The sequence below is a fragment of the Cebus imitator genome, unplaced genomic scaffold, assembly GCF_001604975.1.
Source record: "Cebus imitator isolate Cc_AM_T3 unplaced genomic scaffold, Cebus_imitator-1.0 Scaffold423, whole genome shotgun sequence".
Taxonomy (NCBI): domain Eukaryota; kingdom Metazoa; phylum Chordata; class Mammalia; order Primates; family Cebidae; genus Cebus; species Cebus imitator.
Genome location: NW_016107738.1, coordinates 819,579 through 828,556, shown reverse-complemented (window position 1 = coordinate 828,556; position 8,978 = coordinate 819,579). Strand labels below are relative to the sequence as shown.

General features: G+C 37.6%; 1 pseudogene; it reads right to left on the bottom strand.

Moving 5' to 3' along the window:
• Positions 1-712: 712 nt before the first annotated feature.
• Positions 713-1,448, bottom strand: LOC108290111 (annotated as a pseudogene).
• Positions 1,449-8,978: the final 7,530 nt, after the last annotated feature.

Genomic DNA, 8,978 nt, shown 5'->3' with positions numbered 1-8,978 from the left:
CTTGTCTGAATATGACTAGAATTGTTCTAGCCAAAGAGAAGTGTTGAATAATGATGAATTTTTCTTAAGCTCAGCTGGTCTATTTTTAAAGATAACATAGTGAATGGAATCAAAGCTTGTCATTCCTGTAAAATGGCAATAATAATAAATTGCAATATACTTTTAAAGAGTAGCAGTTATATTTGGATAGAACTTTATTTTTTCCAGCATATGAATCATTACCTAATAATATTTCATTTAATTAATCAGAAAATTGTGAGTGAAAGCTCTGCTTACAAAACCTATAAACAGAAACTCCAATTCAGCCTTATCACTACTAAATTTTAATGTAAGAGACAACACAAATTAATTAAAGATGAAATGATTCACAAAATAATTACAGCATCTTGTTGCCTTAGGGAATAGTAAAGAACTAACATTTCAGTACTGAGGCTATTAATGGTGTGCACAACAAAGAGATAAACCCAAGTATAGTTAATTTAAAAATTGGCGTTGGCAAATGAAGAAAATAAGTGTGTGCATGTGTATATAGATATGTGTGTGTGTGTGTGCATATATATACGCATATATATACATATCATATATATGTGAATATATATATGCATACACACACACACATATATACACACACATATATATATATAAAGTGAAAGAATTTGTAAATTTTAACCTAATTTGTTTTTTAAAATAATGTGTAGGCCTTTTTTTTTTTAACAGCTATTTTGCTTTTAATAAAGTAAATGTAATGACAAGAGTAGGGAGGTGACAAACACATCAATATATATTTTTCTTATGGCCAGCTTCTTCTTTAACTGTACCCGGGGTCAACAATCACGCCAGCTTTGTTCTACTATTGCAGAAACACGCTTTTCATATTCCCGATTGTTCTCCTGGTACAGCTGAGCAGCCTGGTTGTTTGCTGGACTATCGGGATTGGGTTCATCCAATAGAGACTGTATGGATGTTAGAATCGAAGACACATCATAGGTTGGACTCCAACGGTTCTGAAGTATATCCAGACATATATTACCATCTGCATAGACATTTGGATGGAACATCTTAAAGAGACAAATCTAACTGTAGGTGCCTTATTTGGATATTCTTCAGTGAATTCTATTGTAAGTTTAAATGTTCCATCCTCAAATGGGGTCCCTTCAGGCCCCAAAATGACCGCGTTCCACACCATTATTGTTCTCGGACGGAGCCCCGCTGACTCCGGCTGGAGGATCCTCCTGCAACCTCTTGAAGTCCCGCATGAGGCGCCGGCGAGCCGGGGTGGACATATCGCGAACGGTGTTAGGGGCGGGGCATAGACTGGTGTCTCGGGTTCCCGCGGCGGGCGAGGAGGCCGAGGAGGCAGAAGCAGCCGGAGAAGCGGAGGCGGAAGCACCCAAAGGTACCGCGCTACCTCTCCGAAGTCGAGGGTCGGTCTGGCGCCGGCTAAGCACCACCCCAGTGTAGACGGGGGATGAAGCAACCTGAAAGCAGAGAGACGGGGGTGGAAAGTCGAGCGCAGGACAGGCCATACCAAGACGGGGCGGGGGGTGCTGGAGAAAAGTTGCTTATGTCATTACAGCCCCGCGGGAGGCCCGGGGCGGGGCCGCGAGGGCAGAGGCGCTGGGTACCTGTGTAGGCCTTTTCTACAGTGACTTTGAAAAAGTATTTGAAAACACTACATTGATTTTGCTTTTTATTTATTGATAATCTATTATATATCTATTAAATTTATAATTTACAATTTATTTATATGATTATATTATTGCACATGAGCACTGCTACTTCTTTTCATTTTGTGTTTTGAATATGAAATTCCTGTATTTTACAAATATTTGACTAACACAGCTATATTTAGTTCATTAGAGAGTTTCTTAAAAGTTTCTAAAATTTCATAATATTTTGTTTTTTTTGTTTAGAATTTACATCCTTCATTTTTTTCAAAAATCATTGAAGTGGCTTATGAGATTAGGCATAATACAAAATAAGATGGTTAGAAATAGAATAAGAGGTATCATCTTAACATAGCAGAGGGAATGAGGTGAACAGACACTCAGCATGAGGTGATAGAACTGGGGCACCGAAAATTTACAAAAGTACAGAGTTTTAATTTCTGACTAGAGAAAGCATTTGGATATTAGGGGTTTTTAAATTAACGGGGCTTAAACTCAGATTGTATTTTGGCATCTTGTTTTAAGGGACACTGTGTAAGGTACCGAGAAGTATTTTTGCCCCAGTTTGTGACATATGTATTCATTCTGTTTAAATATCATTATAAAATTTCAAGCCTCCATTTAATGCTTTCTTATTTGAAAAGTAATACATGTGTGTAGAAATAAAAATGTAAACTGGCCAAAATGGCATAAAATAAGAATGTTACCATATTTAATAAAAAGTTAAAGTACTTTTAGATTCCTTACTTTCACCTTCAGTCCTTTCCTGAGAAGTGGCAACTTTTGATATTTTAATACCTTTGGGTGTTTACATATATAACACTCAATAATATAGTTATGCTTTATTTCTTGATTGTCAGTTTAACCAGTATTTGCAGACTTTCTAAAATTGATAATGAAGGGAGCTTATTTACTGTCCTAACATTTCATTCTTTCAATCTCTCTTTCTTTCCCATTTTTATTAGTCATTTTATTATATTTTAATTCTTTTATTGATAAGCTGAAAATTCAGCTTCAAATATAGAGGAGAAGTTTTTTTTGGCATTAAAATCTTTATTTAAAAGAGTAGCCTGGATGCCCTGGCCCACGCTTCTAATCGTAGCGCCTTAGGAAATCAAGGCCAGAGGATTCCTTGAGATCAGGAGCTCAAAACCAGCTTGGGCAACGTAGCAAGACCTCTTCTCTACATTAAAAAAAAAAAAAAAAAAAAAAAAAAAAAAAAAAAAAAAAAAAAAAAAAAAAAAAAAAAAAAAAAAAAAAAAAAAAAAAAAAAGAAAAAGAAAAACGATAGTACTTAACATACACATTTTAAAACAGATAACTGAATTATTTCAGTTAACAGAATAGCTGATATCTTCTCATAGATTTCTGAGAGGAGTTTTGAAAGTCAGTGATTTTTATGTGAGTTGTATTTCAAAAACTCATTTTTTTCTTTGACTGCTTTTCTCTGATTTTTTTAAATCTAAAATTTTGATTTTGCTTGTAACAGGCTGGAGTTTCATATTATGCAATGCAGTCTCCACCATTCTTCTCACTGTTAATGGAGCTAATTTTCTTCAAAGTTTTGGCCTATTCTTCAAAGACTTTGGTGGAAATTGCCAAGGCATGAAAAAATGACATTTCTTCCGTACATGTACTGTCTCCTGCAGCTTGTTTTTCTAGTATACTTATCTTCTGCCTTGTAACAGGGTCTCCTTTTATTTACTTATTTTCAATTTTTTGGTTTCTACTCCTCTTATTGATGTTTTGTCTTCTATGTTATGGGGCAAGAATATCTTATTTTCTCTTATAGTACTGGCATCCTAGCAGAGATGTAACAGGAAAATCAGAAAAACAGAAATTTCTTTCATGGCAGTTCTTTTTCTGTATTAGATTTCTCCGCTAAACCCAGAAAATGTGTTTTTCTTTAAAAAACTATTGGCTTCCCATTCCTTTGATTATATATTGGCCTCAAGACATTTGTATTTGGGTCCTTTAGTTCTCTCCTTATGTTGCATATGAGCAGATGTGATATTCCAGAGCTTCTGAAGCAGAAGTTTTAAAAGGCAGCACACGTTTTTGGCCAGCTCTCTCAGTCTTCCTGGTGGCTTATCTAAAAGAGGGGATGCTCTACTGCTTTGATTCAGGAATTAGAAGTCCCATCTACCAGAACCACAACCAATTCATAATTAATGGGCAATGTGAGTGAAAAATAATTTTATGAGCCACTGGGATTTGGGGGTTGTTGCTTGTTACTTCAGCAAAGTTGATTAATACACGGCTCATATTTAAGCCTCAACCTTTGAAATATCTGGGCAAGGAGGAGCTACTCAGAACTCGAAATCACATGTTATTGAAAAAAGATGTCAAATTATTACATAAATTTTTCAGCTGGTCCCTTTGAATAGCTGAGTAAGAAGGAAAAAGCTGAAAAGATATTCCCCCTAAAATGATTCATCACGTTAAATCTTTCTGATGTAAATTGTGAACTTATCCATAAATAATTTTCACTGTGTATGATAATCTGATATTCTTCATTGTAAAGTATAATTCCGTGTGGTATTTTGTTGATGTGGGAGGCAGGTCCTTTCAATTTCAGTTATTGATTTTGTAATCTGGAACTGAAACTAGCCAATAATAAAATTCTGGTCCCACTGAGACAGCCAGGTGAGAGAGGGTCCCTGGAGAGACACCAACCAGCCTGCCCACTGGGGTGGAGCCTTGGGAAGTTCATGACCTTTGTAGCAGGGAGGAGCCTGGCACCTCCTCTTCCTGTTTGAATCTGGGAATTTAACTCAAGTGGGAAGCGCTTTAGGAGGAACTCTGGCCTAGCAAGAGTGTCTGTTTCCACCTTTTCTTCCTTTTCACCCAATAAAGCCCTGCCTCATCATTCAAATTGTCTACAAGTCAGAATTTTCGTGGCCATGGGACAAAGAACCGCATCTTTAGCCGAACTAAGGAAAAGTCCTGCAACACTTTTGGCATGCAGCGCGGGGGCTCAGGAAATGGTGAGTGAGATGCAAACCAACAATTCTTTATCCCTCTCTCTTCTGAGCCTTTTCATCCTCGTGGCCTTTTCCTTCCTTTTTGGGGGATGGACTGGCAAGCAGCAGCTCCCCGCAGCTCTCTCCTCCATGCCGTGCTGGGATGCATGGCCTAAGAGCTTGGCACAGCTGGCTGGCAGTCCCAGCCACCTGCTTCTGCGGGAGCCTTCCCCTTCCCCAGCCAGGGTTTTTTTTTACTCCATTGGACAGTAATGGAACTAATCTCCCTGGTCGAGAAACCACTTGCTTAAGAGTATGAGGTTCTTCCCCAGACATTTTTAAACTGTGCCTCTTCTCCGCCCCATCAGCAGTTAGGTTTTAAGCAAGATTTTTTTTTCTTTTAGAAGATGTTTTACTACACAAGGCCGCACAGCTATTACTGTTTATATTTTCTGTAAAGCTTTAGTTGTGAAAAAGGGTTTGTGGGGCTAGTCTTGGGCTGTTGCCAATCCGGTGCGCTTTTCGTGTCTATGATTTGTGCTGCAAGCCTCCATCTTGTTTTACACCCAGGGAGCATGGCTTGTAACCACTTGGCAAGACTTTGTTTAGGAATCCTGCCTTAGGGAATAAGTTTCTTTCTGGTTTGATAGCTGCATGTTTTCCTGGGGCTGTCTCTTAAAGGGCCCCACCTAGGGACTGGGTTTTCTGGAGGTCTGTGTGCGTACTGTGTATGTTGTCTGTCAAAAGAACTCTAATTTGGCCTAAAGAAAGAAAAGCACTGGATCTAATACTTTTTAAAGGGAAGTTAGAAGCTTTGGAACATTTCGGTTCATGTGACTTTAATCTTTAGGAAATAAAAACAGCCCTAACCACTATTGGTGAAATGCAGGTCAGGTGCAAGGTTTGCCAAGTGTTACAAACCATTGAGGTCACAAACTGCTTTTTGGGTTTGAGCCATTAGACAATTGGTAAGGCCTGGGGACATATGGAACTAATCACCCCTTAACTAATAAGGCAAACATTGACTGCAGCTAGCACACAATTAAAGCAACTTACCAAGTTTTACCTTAAAGTTTAAAATTGCTAGGAGTTAATTGAAACTACTAGAAATATATTTACATACAAGGTGTGTAAAAATGGTAAAATGTGTTTTTTAATAAAGATTATAAGAAGGCATGGAAATGTAAACTTTTGCCTAGGGTTAAAGGATTGTTACTAATTAAATTAGAAAAAATCTAAAGGTTCAAAGAAGTGGTGGAAGAATTGTGGAAATTAATCTTGCAGAAGAGGTTCTCTGTGTGAACATACTAAATTCAAAAAAGGGGTATTATATGGTTTTTCTGTAAATTGAGCATTGAAATAAAAGCATAGCAAGAGTTTTTTAAGGCACTAATCTGCTCTTTGGTAAAATTTGTAAGGGGTTATGGAAGGTTTTTGCTTCTTTAAATTTTTGAGACATAATTTTTGGCAAAATAAGTAACTTATTGTAACCTAGAATTCTGTTTCATAATATCAAGTGTTTTAAACCCTGAACATTTAACAGCCTTCTCAAAATCAAACTTCAGTTTCAAAATTGTCTTTACTGACACCTGGGATAGTCCAGATGGCCCCTGGAATGCCCAGAAAAGAGAGGTAAACAGGATTATTTGACATATTTTGTACATGAAATTGTCAAAATGATGCTCAATCTTCTTTAGGTTATATCTCGGTGAATAATGCTAATGTATGATCCAAAATTGTATGGGATTTTTAAAGTTCTAATGTCTAAGTATATGCTACCAATCGTAATTAAGGTTTTTATGTTATTGTAAACCATGGAGATAAACTTCTTTGTCAGTTGTGTTTCTAACTGTAACTAACGTGGATATTTTGCTATTCACAGACAATTGTTTTGTTTTTGTCCTTTTCAAAAGATGGTTCATAATAAACTGTAGAACTTTAACAGGTGCTCTCAAATACAGCCTTCTGATAATTTTAGAGATTGTAACATTGGAATAAAGGAAAATGTACAGGACTCATGAAGAGCTGAAATGCTCATGAATATCAAGCAAAACAAGAGTTAACTAAATGGAAGTCAGGAAACTGAAGCAAATCTTTTTAACCTTGCTTTGAATATTGCTGATCCATGGTTTTGTTTTTTGGAGTCAAGGAAACTTTGACCTATTTATGGCTTTTAATAATTAAGCAAGATATACTCCCGTGATCAAGATTTAGGGCATATTTCTCTCTTCCTGGTTCCTCCAGAATTTGGAAACTATCTGTGAGCATTCTTATAGCAGTACAGTTGTTTGCATCAGTGCAATAAGAACCCATTTTCTTTTGCAACAAGACACATTTGGAGAAAGTGGTTATTTTACCAAGTCTTTGACTGGAAGGGTTTGCCTCCCTTTAAGTAGTCAATATCAGCTGGTAGAGCTGATAAAATCCCCATGGGAGAAACTGGCCTCATGCCCTTAACTATGCAATTCTTGTACAGGGTTCTTGACCAGTGGTCAGTAAAGAATGTCACTTTCTAACAGATCCAGGAGTTCCAAATTTATCTCGGGACCTTAAGTGGAGGGGATCACCCGACTCACAGATATTTGAGAATAAATCCGTGGCTGGGCTTGGCTTTAAAAGGGCTTATCTGAGATTCCTTGTGGAACAAACTTCTATCAAAGTCAGTCAATCCAAATGGCCTATGTAGAAATAATTATTCTTGCTGCACTTTATGCAAATAATCGGGTTAAGTATAAGACTGAAGTCTAGTATGCAAACCATTCAGTCCTATGATGACTTTTTTTTTTTTTTAAACAAACAGTATTGGAGAGAGAAATCATGTTTCAAAACTTGTGGTATATTTGTCATTAAATTCTAAAGTCATTAGTTGTGTTTAAGTTTTTTGCCTATGTTTTAGACTAACTCTGCTTTCTTCTGTGAAGCAAGCAGCAATCCCTGGCTGCAGCTCAGAAAGAATAAGAGGGATGGATAATGTAGAAATTCTGATTAATATTTTAGTTCTGAGCATTTATCCTGCAATTTCTTCTAGGTGATGGGAATGAATAGGATGCCCATCACTCAGAGGTTTCCTTTTGGGAAAGTATGGCCAATGGAGCTAATCAAAGCCAAGCATCATGCACCCAAATCTTAGCAAGCATAGCTATAGCCACCACTTATTTGAGTATGTCACAAGGCATCCTTTCCTCTCCCTTGTTGGAAGAGGACCCAGTTCCACAGTTTTACCTAAGCATGCAACTTATGATAAGGAGTCCATGTAACGCCTGAGATACATTTTTGTCCCAAATCAATTCCAAGCTTCAGGATCAAAGCTCTAGGAAGGAAAACTAGACTGAGAGATCCAGCGGCAAATGACAACAGAGGTTACAAGGCCCAGGGCAGGTGAGCGTGGCTGATTCTTGCTGATTAAGCCAAACCCAAGCTTCCTGTTTCATTGATAAAGGCTACATTAATATCCATGGCATAAATGAGGTCTAAAGAACTCCAAAGCTACTGACAGTATATGGGAAAGAGACATAGGTTAGAGCGGATAATTCCTATTCTCTAGAGTCCCCTGCTTCATGGGTGCAGCCCGCTTTAATACCCGTAGCAGTGCAAGAATGGAAAGAGGATGCTCTTCTCTCTCTCCCTCATGTACTCTGGGTATCTGCTACAAAGAGAAAGGAACCAGTGATGTCCGCTCCCCTCTTTCTAGATGGGCAGCCATTCATCTTCAGTCTGAACCCCTTTCTAATGTATCCTGAACCTCTGGGAATGCCTTTTTTTTCCCCTTCCTCCTCCTTAATTCTCTCTTCACTAATAGGTAATTATGTCTCCATACTACGAGGCACTCCCCTCAAATGCATCCTCCAAACTGGAAAGAGTTAATTTTTTAAACCTTAAGCTGGTTAGGTTAGGATTGGGCTCAGGGGAAGGGAACCCAGAAGCCCAACATGGCAGAAAAAGGGTAGAGTTTTTTTTTTTTTTTTTTTTTTTTTTTTTTTTTTTTTTTTTTTTTTTTTTTTTTTGTATTTTTTTTTTTTTTTTTTTTTTTTTTTTTTTTTTTAAAACCTGTTGGTCTTTTGGCCTCCCTCTCCCTATGTAAACTAGTAAAAGGCCTCAGAATTTTTGAGCTGTCTTTACACCTCCCCTTGTTTTGTTTTGATACATGTTTTCTAATAACCCAGTTTATCTGTTCTTGCCTTCAGGCCATCAAACTCCAAACAGTCACGCAACTGGAGCCTCTGACAATGGCTCCTTTTTCTAGGAATCCTTAAGTTGGCCTCTGGGGAAGCTCTGACTGCCATTTCCTCAAAACTGTCCCCTGTTAGCAGGAAGCACTTAAGACAGGTCTTCATTCTTATCCTTTTTT